A 22537-nucleotide genomic window follows, 5' to 3' on the forward strand; every position below is an offset into this window, starting at 1 on the left:
TCACAATCACTGTTCCATTTTGAAATAGAGCTGGCCACAATTCTATCCAACTTTCCTGCAGTGTAATCAAATAAACTGCACACAAAGATGGAGGAAATGAAATAACAGACTTTAGCTCCTACCACCAAGAAGTTTATATTATATCCATGGTTCACAGCTTCAGACAATCAGATGACAGATGCTGAAAAATAGCATCTCAAGACACATCAGCTGAAATGTCAGAGATGTTTCAAACTCTTGATAAGAGAGAAGACTGGTAATTGTGGAAACATAATTCCATAGAGGAGGAACAAGTCCTTTTCAATCACTGCTGTAGAATTCTTGCCTCAGATGGTTCCTTATCAGTTCCAGTAAGTAAATGGACAGATGGAACCCCTAACGTCACTGAATCGGTTACTTTGTTCTTGTCAGTGTGACAGTTTACATTTCTTTTTTATTTCTTAGTCTTTATATGTTATTTTAAGTTATAAAAATACCTCAATATTAATAAATTAATTGGTGTAGTTATCTATTCTATAGAAATAAACAAGAAAAGGACTACACAGAAAACTTCATAATAAATTAAAACCTCCTTTAGATTTTTAAAACCCCAATAGCTGATGACCATTAGACAATATCAGAGATATCAGAGTGTATAAGGAATGAACCGCTGCAGAATTAGTGTTGACTTGGTGTTCATTCTTATATGTGTGATTAAATAAGAATGTTTCATTAAATACTCTGTGAAGATTCTTCTTCTGTGTTATTTATCTAGGAAATTTCTTTAGAACCATGCCTTTAGAACACATTGTGTTTGTGGATCATCTAGATCAACATAAAAATTCTTTTAATACTATCTCCTTGACTCCAGTATACTTGGTTCTTGTTATAGTATAAACAGACATACTTCTGTGCAGTTATAGTTTTCTATACAATAGAATAAAAGTAATGTGCTCAAATACAACTAAGCTAAATTAATCAGATACTTTAAAAGGCTGTTTTTCTAAGGCGACAGACATCATGTAAGAATATTGGGGACCCTGTGTGTGTGTGTGTGTGTGTGTGTGTGTGTGTGTGTGTGTGTATGAATATACTTTGTTGTGTAATCAACCAAGAGCGCAACAAATTTAAATATATTGCATATCAGTTTAAGTCAGTTATATGAACTTTCTGTTCCTGGTAAAGTATGATCATACTTCTTGGGAATGAGCTGAGTAATTTAACTCTATTAAAAGGATAAACTTTATCAATTCATGTATACATATTGGAAAAGATGTAAAATAGCACATTAACATGTTTATTCTCTTTAGCAGGATGCAATCTCCAAAATGATTAATAAATTAAATACTTAGGTATGAACTTTATTATTAAGGTGGTATTTGCAAACTATACGGACACTGATCAATATTAATGGGGGAGACCACAATTTTTTTAGGGAATGAACAATTTGCATGATATGATATCTGATGGATTGAATTTATTGTAATGTTTCTATCAAGGTAGTTGACCTCCTTCTATAAAACATTGAGTTCCTGCTTTTCCAATGTACAATCATGACATGTGTTGTTAATTTGCTTTTACAATAAATTTCTTATAAATATAAAGTATTTACATACTTTTATCAATTTATTGATTCATGCAGATAATCAAGACCCTTGCAAATATCATTGCCTAAAATAAGTTATCTTATATGTGCTTAATGCACAGAAAACCTCAGATTGTACTAGATATCAGTTTGAGGACAAAAACATGAATTTACCCATCTACCAATAACACAGGAAGGAAGATATATCTGAAAAGCTACCTATGTGTCCATTTGACAATAAATTAAGTTATTACCTCTCTATTGAAGCAAAAAATATAGGTGCAAAAAACTATTAATTTCATTACCTGATTATTTGTACACATTTTCTCTGGCAGTAGCTGACTTTATTCCATGCAATGTGAAACCTTCATGGAGTGATATATATGTTGAATATATGTATAATATTTTTTAAATTAAGTGCCTAAAGAAATTTCTCAAAGGGTAGACGAAGTTGCTGTTCTTCCAGAAGAACCACATTTGATTCCCATGACACATATTAGGTGATGCAAACAATCAGTTACATGTCTAGAGAATCTGATCTTGCTCCCTTCTGATCCCTGTATGTACATATCCACCTGCTACATATACTTACACCGACACAAAACAAACAGACAAACAAACATACTGTTAACAAAGTTTATAACTAAACAAAATTTGGACATAAGATGGTAACATATTAATGAGAATTCTGCAGTGCCTGCTGCTGGGGATAATACACTAATATAGAATTGATGACAAAGAGTACAGGATATGCCATAGGCCACCTTAAAATACATTCTTTTTTAATTTAATTTTTAATTAAAAATATAATTGTATTATTACCATCTTTCCTTTCCACCCTCCAATCTCTCATACGCCAGTTCCTTATTTGCTCTGGAAGCCATGGCTTTGTTTTTAATTGTTTTTTACACACACAAATACACACACACACATCTACACACACAAACACACACCATCTCTGAACATGTTTAGTGTTGCTTGTATTTGTATGATCTCAGGACTGAACATTTGTTATTGGATAACTAAGTAAAGAGCTCCTCATGGGAGAGGATTATTTATCTTGCTCTCAATATTTGATTGTGGCGTACATTTTTTTTCCCTAGTCATGGGGCAATTTCAAATGTCCTCCTTCCATGTTAACATGTCTATTGGGGCTGTCATTGTTCAGACATTGTTTAGACATCCATACTGTTATGGTAACATGAACGGTGCATCTCAGTCATTTCTTGGAAACACATTCACACAGCATGTTTTCTAGTCCTTTTTCTGGCTTATAACATCTATCTGTCGTCTCTTCAGTGATGTTTCCTGAGCCTTTGGTAGAGGAATTGTATTATAGATACATCACCTGTATCTTGTACTATATAATCTTTATTGACTACATTTAAACAAGTTACGGTTTTCTGTACTAGTCTCTGTCTATGGAAACATCAGACCCAGTGATAAGTTTTACTCTTGACATATGCATAAAAGTTATTTCTAAAGATAATCACAAGCATATTTTCTGGTAATAATCAGCAGGAAAGATGAAAAACTGAAAACATAGGGGAAAATACAATAAGAATTGTTTTAATGCTGAGGAAATAGAAATTTAAAAATTCTCCTAAATACAAAAAAAGATAGGGAAGGGAACTTTATAGATAAAAACATTGCACAATCCAGTGTGCTAAAATGTACAAATGAGATATACACATATCCCATACTGCACATGTTCTCAGAAAGTGGGAACCCTGTGCTAAAACAATAGTGATTGTGTGAGTTGGAACATATCAGCATTGAAAGCTGTGATTTGTAAGTTCCTAATCTTATTTCACATTCTAGAATTTCATTTTCAAGATACTGAATATATTACTCTATGTTTGCTAATGAGTTCCATTATGAGTTTGGCCCTCACAGGTTTTAAAGTCTGAGCATTTTTTAATAATATATATCACTAGTAATTTCACTTGCAGACTGAACTTCATATAGATAATAATAATAATAATCAATCCTGGTCTTTGGTCTCAATATAAACTAATTTCAAACTAAAACACAAGTGACAACTTACATTGCATCAAATAATTCATCTCATTACTTAACTAATTCAGCATATAGTATAATGCACAAGTTCACATATAGAAAAAACATCATATGAGCACACCCATAAACATATGTATATACATATACATATGCTAGATGAAAAGTTAAGTGGAAAATAAAGTAAAAAATTAAAATGTTAGTCATAAATATAAACTCATTTAAATTCATGATGTTTTACCAATTGTTCAATGCATGGAACATTATTAACTTAGTAGTTGGTAATTATATTATGACTTGTAATATTTTATATACCTCTCTAACAAAATAGCTTATCTTAGAATTTCTATTTGGAATATAAAAGAATATAGACTTCTATGCTGTTTTTGTTTTACACTTAACACAATGTTAGGGTTAATATTGCTATTAATTTGGATGTATTTATCTTTGACAGAGGTCTTAAACTTTATTGTCAGGCCATATTTTACCATGATATGTTGCAATTTCATTAGAGATACTACAGACAATATTTCCATTACTAATTCTCTAATGACATATAGTATTGACTAGTAAGGTGTTTGCTAAATAATATGTAGAGGCTGAGTCACCAATAGGTAGTATTAAGAAATACAAAGCCTTTCAGCAAAATCTTGCTAGTATATGCAATGGTGTCAGCGTTTGGAAGCTGATCATGGGATGGATCTCTGGATATGGCAATCACTAGATGGTCCATCCTTTCGTCACACTTCCAAATTTTGTCTCTGTAACTCCTTCCATGGGTGTTTTGCTTCCTATTCTAAGAAGGAGCAAAGTGTTCACACTTTGGTCTTCATTCTCTTGAGTTTAATGTTTTTAGTAAATTGTATTTATATCTTGGGTATCCTAAGTTTCTAGGCTAATATCCACTTATCAGTGAGTACGTATTGTGTGAGTTCTTTTGTGAAAGGGTTACCTCACTCAGGATGATGCCCTCCAGATCTATCCATTTGCCTAGGAATTTCATAAATTCATTCTTTTTAATAGCTGAGTAGTACTCCATTGTGTAAATGTACCACATTTTCTGTATCCATTCCTCTGTTGAGGGTCATCTGGGTTCTTTCCAGCTTCTGGCTATTATAAATAAGGCTGCTATAAACATAGTGGAGCATGTGTCCTTCTTACCGGTTGGGGCATCTTCTGGATATATGCCCAGAAGAGGTATTGCTGGATCTTCCGGTAGTACTATGTCCAATTTTCTGAGGAACCGCCAGACTGATTTCCAGAGTGGTTGTACAAGCTTGCAAACCCACCAACAATGGAGGAGTGTTCCTCTTTCTCCACATCCACGCCAGCATCTGCTGTCACCTGAATTTTTCATCTTAGCCATTCTGACTGGTGTGAGGTGGAATCTCAGGGTTGTTGGGTATTCTAAGTTTCTGGGCTAATATCCACTTATCAGTGAGTACATATTGTGTGAGTTCTTTTGTGATTGGGTTAATTCACTCAGGATGATGCCCTCCAGGTCCATCCATTTGCCTAGGAATTTCATAAATTTATTCTTTTTAATAGCTGAGTAGTACTCCATTGTTTAAATTTACCACATTTTCTGTATCCATTCCTCTGATGAGGGGCATCTGGGTTCTTTCCAGCTTCTGGCTATTGTAAATAGACTGCTATGAATATAGTGAAGCAGGTGTCCTTTTTACCTGTTGGAACATCTTCTGGATATATGCCCAGGAGAGGTATTGTGGGATACTCCGGTAGTACTATGTCCAATTTTCTGAGGAACTGCCAGACTGATTTCCAGAGTGGTTGTACAAGCTTGCAATCCTACCCACGATGGAGGATTGTTCCTCTTTCTCCACATCCTCGCCAACATCTGCTGTCACCTGAATTTTTGATTTTAGCCATTCTGACTGGTGTGAGGTGTTGTATCAGGGTTGTTTTGATTTGCATTTCCCTGATGATTAAGGATGTTGAACATTTTTTCAGGTGCTTCTCTGCCATTCGGTATTCCTCGGGTGAGAAATCTTTGTTCAGTTCTGAGCCCCATTTTTTAATTGGGTTATTTGATTTTATGGAGTCTACCTTCTTGAGTTCTTTATATATATTGGATATTAGTCCCAGGTCCGATTTGAGATAGGTAAAGATCCTTTCCCAATCTGTTGGTGGTCTTTTTGTCTTGTTGACGGTGTCTTTTGCCTTGCAGAAGCTTTGCAATTTTATGAGGTCTCATTTATTGATTCTCGATCTTACAGCACAAGCCATTGCTGTTCTATTCAGGAATTTTTCCCCTGTACCCATATCTTCGAGGCTTTTCCCTACTTTCTCCTCTATAAGTTTCAGTGTCTCTGGTTTTATGTGGAGATCCTTAATCCACTTGTGAGACTATGCCAGGGCCTAGCAAACACAGAAGTGGATGCTCACAGTCAGCTATTGAATGGACCACAGGGCCCCCAATGGAGGAACTAGAGAAAGCACCCAAAGAACTTAAGGGAACTGCAACCCTATAGGTGGAACAACAATATGAACTAAGCAGTACCCCGGAGCTCTTGTCTCTAGCTACATATGTATCAAAAGATGGCCTAGTAGGCCATCACTGCAGAGAGGCCCATTGGACTTGCAAACTTTATATGCCCCAGTACAGGGGAACGCCAGGGCCAAAAAGGGGGAGTGGGTGGGTAGGGGAGTGAGGGTGGGTGGGTATGGGGGACTTTTGGTATAGCATTGGAAATGTAAATGAGCTAAATACCTAATTAAAAATGGAAAAAAAATGAAGTAAAAAAATAAATAAATAAAACTCAAATTAAAAAAAAGGAAATACAAAGCCAATAATAGGTAGTATTAAGAAATACAAAGCCTCAAAACTCACAGAGTTTTTCTAGTAATTTAAAAATGTACATATTCATAATGGCCAAATACATAATTAAAAATGGTCATAACTGGTATTGCTCAGATTAAAATAATTATAGCTATAACATCTATATGGCTAGGTGTAGAGGAATTTTAATTCAGCAACATGGCTGCTCTGGCAGGGGATTACATCCAAAGATATGATCCCTCTGGAATGCAGACATGCCACAATACCTTTTATCCCTCTGGCTAGAATAGAGACATGACTTTAGTACACACCTTTAATCACAACGACTTCTAATTGTTGATCATATAAAGTGACAAATCAGGGAAAATATATAACAGAATATAGGATATGCCGAGCTCTCACAAAAACAGAAAAGGGAGCCTAGCTAAAGAACAGTGAGGGAGAAAGAAGTGAGTTCAGTGCAGAGCAGTTCAGTTTGTGGAGTTCAGAGGCAGTCTTTACAAGCAAAGCAGTTCAGTCAGAAGCTGGGAGAAGCCAGCTTGGATCAATCAGATGGGAGAGGAGTTTAAGCCAGAACAGCTGAGTTGAACCAACCTAAGTTCAGAAAGTCCTAGAAAGAGTGTGCTTATTCAGCAGTAAGTCTTGAAGGCTGAAATATTATAGGCCTAGTTTAGCAGACAGGCTGGAAACTAAGGCTGCAAGGTCTGGGCTTCAGAATAATTAGATGGTATCGAAGCTAGAAACGTCCAGGCCTAGCCATAGTGAGAGAAAAGAGAAGAAATTGATCTGGACTCAGCTCAAGCCATATATTTGCACAGGTTCAATAGGGTTTTCCTTTCATCATATGATCGAAGGAAATAATAGTGGCATTAAAAGCTAGACTTTTGCTTTGGCAAGTTCTGCCAATTTAGTGCTTCTATATGCAAGAGTGTATAGCAGTGACTGTCCAGAACATGCCATCAATCTATTCTTGTCAAATTAGAGTAGAGAGTTATCTTGCATATTGAAAACTGTATTCTTTAGTAGTTGCTGAGTACATATCTTCCTGGTTCCTGCTATGGGGAGGAATATGGAAACACTAAGTAGGTTTGACAAAACAATACAGGAAGAGCTCCAGAAGATTTATGAGGCAGTGCGTCCATTTATATCACATTATTGGAAAACATTCATGTTACATAACTGCTTACCTGCAGGCATCTTGACTTATAAAGGCTTTGTAATTTTAACTGTTGCCCGTTGTAGCATGTTTGTGGTATATTCAAAACTAGTCTTGAAGAAAAGAAAATAAAGAAGCCCTCAATATATTTCTGACTGTGAGCAGGGTACATATGAATAGTTTATATGGAATAATTTACTATAAGTACTGTAAATATTTTAATAAATTTGTCTTGGTAGTATCATCTAATATTAGATAATATAAGTTGGTAAGTGGGCAATTTTTAGTTGTTATTTACAACTAGGAAACAGGACATGCTTTGATAAATCAGGTCATTAATTGATTGGATCCTCAATGTATGAGGTAGAATTCATTGTCCAGTGAAGTATGGAAATTATACAATTTGTCTTCTCATTCTGATATACCTGCATCAGCATAAAGACCTATAGTTTCTATGAATCCTACAATATCTGGACTGTGATGTCAACATAAAAATTCAAGCACCAACTGGCATTAAACAATGATTCTTTGAATTTTTACACTTTGATACATTGCACAATCATTGGAACTTATAGTGACAACATTATTTCAAGTGTCTCTTGCAGTGCTTGTTTCTTTCAATAAAATATGTTAAAACACTTTTCATTATTTTCTTGTAATGAATGGGTATAGGAATGTAGCTCATTACAAGAGTGTATCTCTCAGCAATGAGCATGTGTTTTTTATTGCTTCTTACATTATGTATGAAGACTTGTTCTAACTCCAGTAACTAGTTTTCTTCCTTTTGTTAAACTTCACATTCTTAAAAGGATTGACAAATTGGAACAACTGCACACTCTGCTGAGATTTGTGACTGTCATCCTTCTGGTTGGAATTGCTCATAGATCTTGCAAGAGTAGCAGAGATGCATCCATTATAACCGTCAGTCAGAGTGGTCATTAAGCACTTTCTGCAGTAGAGATTGCTACACCAGATGGTACTTCATGAACAATAGACGATGCACTCCAAACTGCCGTGCATTTGTTCTGTGCCATTTTAACTCAGAACCTGAGAAGAATAAAAGACAAGCAGAACCTGTAAAATTCAAATTCCTGGTAGTAACCATCCAGATTTTCTAGCCATAAACTTTTCTTATTTGCACACAAAGACAATCTGGTCTTGTACTTGGAATGTACAGGGTAGGTTTATTTATCTGTATGTACATACATACACATATATTCATTCATTCATTTGCAGATATGTTCTTACTATATGGTCCATGCTGGCCAGAAATTCACAAGGATCTTTCTATCTCTACATTTTGAGTACTAGGAGTAAAGACATGTGCCACCACACCTATCTTAGGTTGTGTTGTGTTTAACCAAATGCATTTGTCTCTAAAGCAATTTATTCATTAAATAAATACTCTTTCCCTTTTATCACTGTTGTCTAATGTTTCCTAACCTGATCCCTGGCAGTGTAAAAGGAACAAAACAAGCTCATTTTGATTTGTATTAAAACAGAAAATTTTCTTTAAGACTTATTTCCATTATAAGAGATAATTTTATTTATTTACACTTTGTTGCTATTTTTGAATTGCAGTTTAATTACAACCTTTCTCACTTGACTTTCTTCTTTCCAAACCTACCATAAGGCCCTCTCCACTATCATTCAAATGCATAGTCTTTGTTTTCATTGATTGTTATTGTCTACATATTTGTATTTGTATATGTGTGTGTGTGTGTGTGTGTGTGTGTGCTTCTAAATATACATTGTTGAGTCCTTATAATATTACTTGTATGTATGTATTCAGGTTTAAGCATTTGGTTCTGAACAACTAATGGTGATTTTCTGTCAGGAGCACCACCTCTCCTGATCCCAGGTTTACTCAATTGACAGCAGCACTTTGTTTAGAGTTGAGGCCTCAAGAGCTTTTCCTCATTGATATGTCCATTCATGTAATTCATATTTAGGTGATTATATTGGTCAGATATCACATATGAAACTTCTGAGGATACTAAGAGCATCATTTTATGTGGGGTTTCCTGGTTTTGTGGCTCTTATAATTTTTGGGGCTCTTAATTTACAATTCTCCCAAAGTCCTTGTTGGAGTATTTTATAGATGTATTCATTGGAAAGGGCCATCACAACTATGCATTTTTGAATGTCTGGTATTTTCTATAGTAGTCTCTCTCTAGTGTAAAGAGAAGTTTCTTTGATGAAAAGTGAAGACCTTACTCATCTATGGGTATAAGAACAAATGTTTACAGATAATTGTTAGGAAGAATGCTTGTTTAGAATAATTCAGTTGTAGATTTTCCTCCAACCACTATGACCTTGCCAGAACTGAGTAGTTAGTTAATTAGTTTTCCAGTACCAGGAATGATTTCCTTCTTGTTGAGAAATTAAGTACAAATAGCTCTTGATTTTTTAAACTAAGTGTGCTATCAAGCCCAATCTTAAGGATTTCTTTGGAGTCCATTCGATTGGTATAGAGTGTGTGTGTGTGTGTGTGTGTGTGTGTGTGTGTATTTGTGAGAGACAGAGAGAGATAAAGAGAAAGGGAGAGAGAAGTGGTAAGTAGAGAGATGATACATATGCATTAGAGGCACACACACACACACACACACACACACACATACACATACACTCTCTTCCTCCTCTCTCTCATTCACTTTCCTCTCTTCCTCCTTCTCTTTCTGGGGAGAAGGCATGCATGCATATGTGTCCTTTCCTCCTTCTGTCTCCCTTTCCTTTCTGACACTTAAAATTTCATCTATGAAAGAAAAGACTTCCATATTTCCTCTATATTCTCTCCAACTATTAGCCTAAAAATGATGATGGCCAGACCCTTAACTCAAAATTAGACAGCTGAGGGTAGGGAACAAAGCAAGAAAGAAAATGTCACTGATATAAAATGTGAAAGACATCATTCTCTCTGGTTCAAATACTGAAAATTGCAATCAAATTAGTTCTCTTCCATGGTTAGGTTTAGATTTAGTCTTAATTTGTAATTTAAAACTTGTATATAATAACCACTATGAAGATAAGCATAATTTATCTAAATTATACCTAGAAAAAGTTATGATCATTATAGGCAAATGTATTTCGGGGGGAAAAAGAAAATATACATTATTCCCACTAAATGAAAACCTTTAATATCTAATAAATATAAATATTACCTTTAAATTAATATAAAGAATATATATAATATTGATGATTAAAAAACAATGTTAGCAGGTAAATGGAATTTCTTTAATGGGCTATTAGTTTTAATAGTTAAAGTGAACACAGTTAAAATGAAAATGAATTTTAGTATAATTCAGAAAGTATATCAAGCAGCATAAGATATTCCCTAATTTAGAACATAGAATGAAAAGGATATATGGATCACAGAAAGTGAGAAATAGAACTTCTGGATTTACCATTACTTTATATTTATCTAAGTCATATCTTTCTGACTAAATGCATAAAATATAAAAAAAAAAGCATAAACTAAGCAATCTCCCATCTACCTGTGCAATTTTGTGTCAACCCAACAAATCACTTTTGTTTCTGTATGTATTCACATTTCAACATTTAGTGGTCCTAAACCATGTGGGAAATGTGGCAAAAAGCCAGGAGGCCCAAGCCCACCAATGTGTAAATGAGGTAACCCAGCTCTGCAGTTTCCCTGCTAAGGGTCTGAGGAGCCCCTTTGAAACCTGAGTCCACAGGGTCAGGGGCTTGTGTTCTAGCTGTCAAGCTCCTCATCAAACCTGATGGGCAGCCAGGGTGACACAAGAGCCCTGATCAAAACCCTTCACTGTGTAAAGGAAAAGGGATTATGGGGAAAGGAGGCAACTCAGAACCATATGTACTTAGGAGTTTCTGTATGGCCTTGCTATAAGCATAACTATTATGGACCCTGAACACTGAGTGGTCATGAGGATCCCCATTAATCCTCTGCTCACCTGGAGACCTGAGCTTAGGGCTCATGGGCTGGTGGATGTGGGAGGACTGAGGACCCAGCACTCTTTTCTCAGACTGGTGGTAAATGAACAAGTGTGGTCTGGAGCTAAGAAAAGGAGACCTGGTTCCCCTCATCAGATGATTTTTGGCCACAGTAAGTGTTGTGTGGTGATGGGCAGCAAGGAAATTGAGGAGGGGGAAAGCAGCACCCCTTGATAAAGGACAAAAGGTTCTGAATTTTTGACCCTTGGCCAATTTCAGAGGGAAGTCCAAGCTTTGGCCAACAGTGGGAGTGGAGAAATGGGGACAATGGCATTGATGGGTCAACATTTAAATCTTAAGAAAGCAGGAGTGCAGCAAAAACACAGGTGACCCTAACAGTGGTACCACAGCAACTACCTGAAATCTCCCCATCTATTATAAAGGCCACCACACAGCTATGGCAGTGGGCAGGGTGGGCAAAGGTAGAGAAATCCAGGCCTTTTGCCAGCAGGAAGTGATTGTGTGACCTGTCTGTTTACAGTTGTGTTATCTGTACCCACTGTGCCCAAAAGAAACCAATTTCCATATACCTTCTTGATCCCTGAAATGCGACCAGGTAGACAGCAATTATGCTCGACAGATGATGTTACGCAGCACATCTTATGTATTTCAAAATTACATTAAGTTAATATCAGACCAGTGTCTTAGGATGAAGTCTCAATGGAGCTTCCTTTCTGGTACTTTTGAGGTCTACAGATCTAACTAGAAATTTTACTGCTGTGGGAAATGAAAATGTAGGTTGGATGGCGAAGGGAGACAGAGACTTGGTAACTAATTACTGTAACACTGTCCTTCTGGTGGCTGTGGCAGCTTCATGTTCTCTTTTGACATCATCAAGTGCTAAAGTTCTTGCAGGACAACTTTGATGCTGCAGGAATTGTGCCACTACTCTCTTTGAATAATCTCATGCTGCTCATATTGAATTTTGATATGAATCTTAAAGATGGGGTCCTTCCACATATTTAGGCCTACATTCTATGTAAAGGCTGTATTTTGATTTGCATAAATTATTTTTGGAGGCTTAATTATCATCCCTGTCTGTCTTGTTAGTCTCATGTCTTCCTGGTCCTCTAGAACCCAGCTAACTATGTTATCACTAACTCCTTTTTAGCTTCCAGGCAGCTCTTTCAACAGTAGGGGATTTCAAGAGAATTTTACTCCTGCATCTGTGGTGGCTGCCATCATGTGTCATTGTCTCCAAAGGCCAGAGGCAACAATTTCAAAACACTTAGACTTACTCCTTTGTGTAAAATGGTTTGTTCAATGTGCATTATCTTTGGACATTCCTTACAGAGCTTTTAAAGCATACCATGTTGATTTTCTGATGTGTGTGGTACTATGTAGTGGTGGTAGTATTTTTGCATTGTTACTTCTGATCAAGTTCTATATTTAGGCAATAATTATAATTGTATTCACCGTCTTGGGGTCACAAAACACAGGAACACCGATCTCAGTCACACAGAGAAGATTATTTACTATATGCCCTGGGACTGATTGATCAGGACTATGAAGCAGGCTTGAGACTGGAACAATGAATTTGAATTAAGATCCTACAGGGTTTTTAAACCTAAAATCCACAAACATCTGTGCTGTGCCATCTATTCCACCAATCAGAATTTAGTGATAGGAAAATTTCCTTAGAAAAAAGTCTTTGTTGTACACTTACCCTGCTCGGAATGTTTGGACTATTCAATTGTGGCAAGGACTTCCCTTGTCTAACATTCATGTCTTAACTTGTCAACCCAGATGGAACTTGTCCAACATTCATGACTTAACTTTCCAAGAAGGATGTCAGTTACTGTGATGGTTTGTATATCCTTGGACCAGGGAGTGGCACCATCTGAAGGAGTGGCCTTGTTGGAATAGGTGTGACCTGGTTGGAAAGGGTGTGTCACTGTGGCTGTGGGTATAAGATCCTCACCCTAGTTTCCTGGAAGTCAGTCTTCCACTAGCAGCCTTTGGATGAAGATATAGAACTCTCAGCTCCTCCTGTGCCATGCCTGCCTGGATACTGCCATGCTCCCACCTTGATAATGAACTTAACCTCTGAACCTGTAAGCCAGCCCCAATTAAATGTTGTTTTTTATAAGACTTGCCTTGGTCATGGTGTCTTTTCACAGCATTAAAACCCTAACTAAGACAGTTACCATGTCTTTTTCTCCCAGGAAGTATATTGGTTCCCAGGGAGGTCTTGGGAACTTAAACTTTACTTGGCCCTACTTAAAATGGAAGTCTTCTTATACTGGTGCAGGTCTCTCTCTTATGTTGGGGGTCCGTTCCAAGTGTAGCTTATAAAAGCAAATACCATAAAAGCTAATACACAGATGAAAAATTGCTCCTGAGTGGTTGGATTAGGTCCAAGCTTATTGTGGGTAACTACACAAAGCAATTCTATATCTTCTAGTGTGATTAGTTTCCAGGGGCACAGAACAAAACAGAATCTGTAATCAACTTGGGCATGAGAAAGTTTCCTGGTAACAGTAGAAACAACATATGAGAAAGTTTCCTTATACTATTGTTAATACCATGTAATAGCAGGCTAGCCAGGTATCAGTTACCTAGACCTTAACATTACATCTAGGCTTTAATATTTTACTGAGGCCTTAACAATCATTATATTAATTTGTTACATGTGTTCATTTCAGCATATGATAGTAAAATGTGACAAACAAATAGCAGTATGTACAAAAATGGACTCATAGTCACATAAAATCTGTGATCAAATGATTGATAAGTACCCATCTCAAAGAATACATTTACATCATCACTTGCAAAAGCTATAAGATAGAAGAGCTGAGAAAGCCCATCTACCAGACAGATCAAACTGACTATAATCGTAACTTTATAGAAGTTAAAGTTGAGATCACAGTATCTACATAAGAATGAACATTTCAAGATAGACAAGGAAAGAGGAGAGACTCAGAGGACCCAATTTCTCATTGTTGATGTTTGCCTACTGATAGATTCATGGGGGATGGTGATAATTGCCTTATGTACATATCCACTGATTACTCTCTTAGACTCCAGTGGGTATTTCCAATCTAATGATCAGAGAGACAGCCTTGGCTAAACTAAACAGGTCATGAAACAACACCAAAAGCCATGAAACTGGAAAATGGATTGGTCCCAAGTGACTGTTGTAGGAATTAGATGCAATTAAGCAGCAGAGGAAGGAGAGGCTGACCAGAATATACTGTATATGAATAAAGTTCTTGAACAATGTCAGTTATATAAATAACTAGCATATTCCACAAAATTCTAGCGATGACACTACTGCAAAACAGCAGTCAGTTATCTTGAATGATATTCTTCTAGTCATAATGATGTTGAAGAATCGCTACAAATGCAGTAAGCTAAGGAAACTGACATCTAGAAAGAGTGTGTTTTGGGGAATGGGATGTGGAGGGAATACACGGTCTGGTGGCTTCTGTTTTAGGAGAGGGAAATCTGGAGGGATTCAAATACCAGTACATGAGAGTTTTATTAAAAAAAGAGAAAATATGAAAAATAAAAAATTAATGTACATCCATCCATTGAACAACTGAATACATAAATACAATAATAAAATATTTTACTCTTCCACAGGATTTCCTCTAAAATGGTTCTAAAATAAAAACCTTCATTTTTTATTTGTGTTTTTTATAGGATATAATTTTGGATAGTCTGAATATAAAGCATGGTAACATCAAGGAACATCCTCCATCTTAATGCCCTAGATGACTGACTTTAGTAAGAGCTGGTTTTGGAGAGCAATGGTAAAACAAACAAACAAACAAACAAAACCCAGAGATCTCAGATACTCTTCTTAGCAAGTATCTCATTAAAGTAAGATGAAATTATACAAAGTAATGATACACTTACTGTACTCCAATAGGCTAAGTAGTAAAAATGAAATCATAGTCAATTGGGTAGAAAAATAAATACCATATAGTTACCATTTTATGGAGAAGATATAAGGAAAATGTTATAAGTATATATAATATGCTACTAGATGAATATCATGTGGGGAATAGAGAAATTAAGAAGAAAAAGAAATGAATGCTGGAAACATAGAGGAGATGAAGTCAGACACCAAGCAGTATAACAATGACTTAGTTAAAAGTAATTATTTTACCCTAATAGAAATAATAGCCTACTCATTGCAAGATTTTAATAAAACAGCTGACATGATTTTAATTTTCAATAAATAAATTTACACATCGTTGTATCTCTGTTTAAGATAAAATTCCTCCAAAGCTAATATTGGAACTTCAGCAATATGTTTAGGCTCAATTAAAAAATCTTTATACTTTCATATTTTCTATGTATTTATCTTCTGTCAACTCAGCTCTGAGCTTTTCTTATTATCTTGATTTCTGTAGTTGCTTTCTAATAAGTTTTTCAAGTCAACTGTTAATAATTTTGACACCATAACTGAATTTTTAAATTCTGATATTTGAAACAATAGTTAATATAGACATCCATTTAACAGTTAAGACTGAGTTCTATATTTCATATTATAAGATAAAATTCCAAGGAAAAAGCTAAATACTGTGTCTAAGGTATTCAAATTTTGAGACAAATTGTTTTATTTTAGTTTAGTTTAGTTTAGCTTAGCTTATTTGTATTATTTCATTGATGACTGTTCTTTTTTTCTTTTTCTAGATTTTGATTTTGGGTGCAGAAAGCTTACTCGTGAGCTCCAATATTCATCCCAATCACACTGAAATTGTGTATAACTATATGACTAAATTTACTAGTCACCTGAGTCTAAAAGAAGAGGTTTTGCATACAACAGTGGTTATAGTCAATATTTCATAAAAGTGTAAATAGCATATTTAGGTGTCAACTTAAAAAGGTGTGGACTTGCAATGATTTTTATAGATTATCAATAAAACAAAAGCTAGAATTACTTTGGAAGACATGTCTAAAATGAAATGTTTAGATTGCATGAATTGAGGTACAATCCCAACTTAAACATGGTTGTATAATCAGTGGTAGGATAATTCTAGGCTGTATATAAAGAGTAAACAAAGTTTTTGTCAGCATACTCCCTTGTTTGTGACTGTGGACGCATTTGGCCAGTTGCATCATGCCCCTAATGTATAATTTCCATGCCAAGATAGACAATAATCCCAAGCTGAGAATTTAATACATCCTCCCTTCCTTGAGTTGCTTTTTCAAGTGTTCTGTTGCATAAGTCAGAAAAGTAACTAACAGCATACCTTATTATAAATACCACAATCCTAAAAAGAATAAGGGAAAGCTGGGTGAAATGCCAAGGATTAAAAGGTTAAATTAGAGAGATCCGCAAGAAAGAATGTTACGTGGACATGTGATGATTTGTATGTGCTTGGCCCAGGGAGTGCCATTATTAGGAGGTGAGGCTTTGTTGGAGTAGGTTCATCACTGTGGATGTGGGCATAAGACACTCATGCAAGCTGCCTGGAAGTCTTTATTCTGCTAGTAGCCTACAGATGAAGATGTAGAACTCTCAGTTCCTCCTGTACTGCCTGGATGCCACACTGTTCCTGCCTTGATGATAGTGGACTGAACCTCTGTACATGCAAGTCAGCCCCAATTACATGTTGTCTTTTATAAGACTTGCTTTGATCATAGTGTCTGTTCACAGCAGTAGAGCCTTAACTAAGACAGACATGCAGAGGCTATGTGCAAAATATGATAGAGAAATGAATCATATGCATAACCAGTGATTGGGAAATAGGAACCAAACAATCAAGTGAGAAATACGATAATATCCATTATATAATATCTTGTCAGAGATTCAGCATAGACTCTAACCACATCATTCCAAATTTGCAGTCTGAACAAACTAAAACTGAGCATAATCTCATGCTTCTCAATTTTTGGTAATAATTTGTAACAAAATAATACTATAGTAAAAATAAAATATAATCTAAATGGCCAATCATGCACTGAGTAATTGATTACAGTATACAGAGGGTTTTTTTTGTTTGTTTTCTTTTTTATTATTATTAAAAATGTGTAGTAATGATCATAGTAGAGTGATCATTTCAGTATTGGTGGAGACTAAATAGATGCATTTAGATTATGCTGCACAAAAACATTTTTAGTACAGAGCAGATGTGATGAACTGTGCAGAAATACAATATTGGCTGTAAGAGTATCTATTTCAGACAAATACTTATATAAATAATATGACTTTCTCAGTGTTCTGTTTCCTCACATGGAATTTCCAGGATGTATAAGATGTGTGCCAGCAGTAAGTTCTAGACTAATAAATTACATGCTGTGCACATAGTTTCCAATTATGCAAATTTAGCAATACACATAGAATCAATGCACACAAGGGTACTCCTGACTATGTTAGTCCAGGGAACGTACTCAGTTACAGGTCACACAGGATCTGATGTAGTTTCCAGATGAGAAATCACCATATCCTACCTTGCCATACAAGGATTATCTGCTTCTTGATTTTTGGACACAATTGGTGACTACTACTGTATGGTATAATTTATTTTTCTGGTTTTTAAATTATGGCTTTCCCTACACATTATTGGTAGCTTCAGTGACAGGGAATGGAGATTGTTCTCTGAGAATTCATAAAAACAAATCATAAAAGAGCTGAGTTAATAGGTTTTTCAATGGCTGTTAAATAGCTGGTACACAGAGAAACGTCTACCTGGCCCAACACAAAGGAAGTCATCTCATTGTTGCTTGGCACCATTGCCCAATACATCTCTCTCTGTACAAAAGTAATCTATTTTAATGCCCATATCAACAAGAATATTTACTCAAAATGTCTACTGATTAATAGAAAAGATACCATTATTTTTGAATTTCTAAGACTGAAAACATAAAACTGAGAATTCAGTCTCTGGATTATTATGTATAAACTAATAAGCATGTATAAAAAATATAGTACACAGAATAGGGGGAAATATGCACCTTTTTAAAGAAATGAAGAGAGAAGTTAGGATACTGTTATTACTTGGCTTGAATTTCTAAACTTATGTTAAAGTATTCATCAAAACTGTGACATGAAATCACTACTGGATATATGAAGAAAGAGAATAGTGATGCAATTAATGAGATGTCCCATTTGTTTACCAAGATGAGCATCTATTTACCCTTAGTAGGAGATCAATAGCAGTACATGAGAATTAGGTGTGTATAGAGAAGAAGTCAAATATTAATTATGCCCCCAAATAGAGAAGTCCTTTAGTCAATTGTTTGGGTATATATGGGTTCACAGGACATTGGCAGAGGTGCAGTGGAAAGAGAAGAGTAACTGGTGAATCCTTAGGAAAGGTTCTCTGGGAAGCACCAGGGTTAGGTAGTATTTGATGTCAAATTCGCAATGTGATGAATGATGATAGGCCAACAGGGCAAAAGTTATTAACCATATCATAGCTGAAGAGCATTCTATGGATGTTTTATTACACCAACTTAGAGGGAGATAATAGAGGAAGACTGTGTGGTGATCCAGAATATCTTTGCGGTGGTACTATGACAGAAACAGAGATGTTTGGGAAGTTAAAAACAGCATGCTAGAAATCAAAAGAGCTGTATCAAAATACTGCTATGAGTATCTCAATTTGGCTAAGAACAAAGTTATATGAATTTTATACAATATTTTGATATTTACAATAAATATACTGTAATATAACTAACAAATCAAAATAATGTGCAAAATACTACTATCTTACTTAAAATATAATTTTAATTTTCTAGAATACACCATATAGTTATATTTTCATGATGCCTCAGACAAGGGTTAATTATAAAGAAATCAATTAGAATTATTTTCCCTACACTTTAAGTGTTATGAAAAAATTAAGATAAACTTTATATTTAAAATGTCAATAAATTCATCACTCAAACAAGAACAATTGTGAAAGAAAAACTGTACTGATACAAATGATCAATTATTAACTTGCTATTCAGTGATAAAATGTGGATATTTAGACAAATAGTGATTGTATCTACTGAATCTTAAGATTTTCTTCATCTTCGGCCAGAGCGAAGAGCTAAGATCCAGACCTCTGCACACTTTCCCACCAGAGAAGAGGTGCCTTCCAGGGAGAGCTCTGTCCTCAGGACCAGGTGAGAACACAATCTTGTATCCCGGGTCCCACAGAGACCAGTCTGCACAGGAGAGCAGGCAGGCAGCAGAAGCAACAGAGCTTCTGGGACAGGGTCCCTTTCAGGCCTTCATCTTCACTCAGGAGCCTGAACTAAGCTCTAGAACTCTTCACACTTGCCTGCAGAGAGAATTATGACAACTGAGACTCAGGAGACAGTTGGACTCCCAGGAGTGCTGACAGATGCTAACAGAAACACAGGAGGAACAAGCTCCAGCCAGTGACAGCTATAACAACCAACTCCAGAGATTACCAGATGGCGAAAGGCAAACTTAACAATCATACTAACAGAAACCAAGACCACTCACCATCATCAGAACCCAGCACTCCCACCCTAGTGAGTCCTGGATAACCCAACACACCTGAAAAGCAAGATTTGAATTTAAAATCATATCTCATGATACTAATAGAGGAGTTTAAGAAGGACATTAATAACTCACTTAAAAAAATACAGGAGAACACAGCTAAACAGGTAGAAGGCCTTAAAGAGGAAGCACAAAAATCCCTTAAAGAATTACAGGAAAACACTGCTAAAGAGGTAGAAAATCCCTTATAATCTATCGCTACTCCTGTCTTCTCTGTCTACACACTTACCCTCTTCCCCAGAAACACCCTATCTCTATCTCCCCTCAAAAAAGTCCAGGACACTAAATAAACAGAGCATAAAAAAGCTACAATAAGACCAGGCACATATCCTCACATCAACGTTCCCAGAGGCAACCCAGTGAGAGGTGTTACTACTGGGTTGGAAAAATCCCTCCCTACTTGAAAAGTCCCACAAGTAGGTAAGAATCAGGAGCAACCCTCCCTCCCATGCCCCTATGAGGATTCCACAAGAAAACCAAACTACTCAGATATAACATACACGTAAAGAACCTAGGTCTAGTTAATTTTTGGCTGTGGTATTCTGCTTCTCCTCCCATTTGTTTCTGGATGTAGTCTCTGCCTCTTGCTCTCGCTCTAGTTCTCACTCTCCGATGAGGTTTCTGCTAGGCTCTGGTCCCAGAACATTTTGCAGGCAAGGCAAGATTGTGGGACTGGGTTGATGTTCCAATCCTTCCAACTGAGGCTTTCTGTGGTTTCAGAAAGTTCAGGCTCTATCCACTTCCTCCGTTACTAAGAGTCTTTGTTATTTACCTGTCTGCATGCTGAACTGCCCCACCTCCCTAGATTCAATTCCTAAAAACCTATTACACTGCTCTCACACCTCACTGCCCTCTCAGCTGCTGAACCTATGCCTCCAAAACTGTCTGACTTATGATGCTCAGATGCAGGCATCACCAGTCAGACGTATTCTGTCTTTTGCCTCTGCTTCTCAGAATTCCACTTTTACTAGTCAAGCCATGATCATTATCAAGTTACATACAGTAGAGTTGCTTTTTTGTTATTTTTAAAGTAAGGGGAGATGGGAATGAGCAGAGCATTATGTACAGAGAATTTTAGTTCTTCTCCTCATTTAAAATTATCCATTTAATTTCAATGTGTGTATCTGTGAATTGAGGGATAATGCAGGTCATGGAACAATTGTGGACATTAGAGAATCTCCTATCTTATAAATGAACTTTTAAAATTTACATAAATATGTTTACACAATTTGTTCGATATAGTTTCGTGGATTTGAACAAATATGTAGTATCTACATTTCACAAATTATCCATAGGAACTTTCTTCCCATAATAATCTGCACCTCTCCAGAAGATTCTATAAAAGTAATGAAATAGCTTTTGCTTTTTCAGATAGAAGTCTGTATTTACCCATACACAACTAAAGTTCATATATAACTTTGTGTTTTAGAAGCTCACTCTTTTTCATTTCAGAAGAACAAGCCATTATTTCAGTGTTCCATAGCTTACGTGTCCTTTAACATATAAAAGCTATTTTAATTAATTTGAATGTTGTATAATTAATATATTTCTTTGATGTGTCGAAGAGTGATACTTAAGACATAACTGAATGTTCGTCAGTATGGTTTCTTCCTTCTGCAAGAATCTAATTACTGATGTATCTTTTAGTTTTAATAATGGTCATTACATTTAAGATGTCTTATGATTATGATCATAAATTTATGTTTTAATAACTCTAATGTTTAATACACAAATCTTAGTAAATTTGAAAAGTTCTTCAATTCTACTCATTTTATAATTTGTCAAAATGTGTAGGTTTATCATTAACTACATGTGTGTATAATGTGTCTACATATTGAATAGCTAAATAGAATTAACTTACATTTTATTTTTATCATTTTTATAGACTCTGTAATTCAAATATCACAGTGAAGCTGCTAATTTTTCTTTCATTAACCTACTTATTGGTATGTTTGCTAGTAGAAATCTTTTAAAATCTGGCAACATTTATTCAGAGGCCAACAATACAACTTTGATTCTGTTGCTTTGTTTTAAAGCTACACACAATTATTTGTAAATTTGTAATCTTGTTTAATTTCAAATTTTCATTATTGTAGATTACTTTATAACTACGTATCACAAAATCACTCAAATTATTTCAGGTTCTCATTTTTTATATAACTATAAGGTACTTTGATATTACAAGAAAAGATATATAAGAAACATTTAAAGAGTAATTACCATGAAAAATTTCCAATATTTGCATAATCCAAATAAATGATTACTCCTTTCAAAATGGATTAATCCTAAGTTAAAATTTAAAACCTAAAGAAATGCAAGAAAATTTTCTTTATATATGCACTGCTTCTTCTCCAGTGACATTACATAAAGCTGACCTTTCCTTTTCCCCATCTATTTGTATTATGAATTAAATAATAAGAATAATATAAAGTTAAAGTATAGCAATGGATCACTGTATTGTCTGGGGAAAGCTGAAAGATTTTATTTTATTACATTTTTTCCATAGCTCTGCAGTTTAAGAGACGGAAGGCAATGATGCAGATGCATTCAAGTCGGTAC

The 22537-nt window shown here is 35.5% G+C and overlaps 1 pseudogene; it reads right to left on the bottom strand.

Moving 5' to 3' along the window:
• Positions 1-12279: 12279 nt before the first annotated feature.
• On the bottom strand, positions 12280-12690 carry Gm52880 (annotated as a pseudogene).
• Positions 12691-22537: the final 9847 nt, after the last annotated feature.

This window comes from Mus musculus, chromosome 6 (assembly GCF_000001635.26).
Source record: "Mus musculus strain C57BL/6J chromosome 6, GRCm38.p6 C57BL/6J".
NCBI classification, from domain to species: domain Eukaryota; kingdom Metazoa; phylum Chordata; class Mammalia; order Rodentia; family Muridae; genus Mus; species Mus musculus.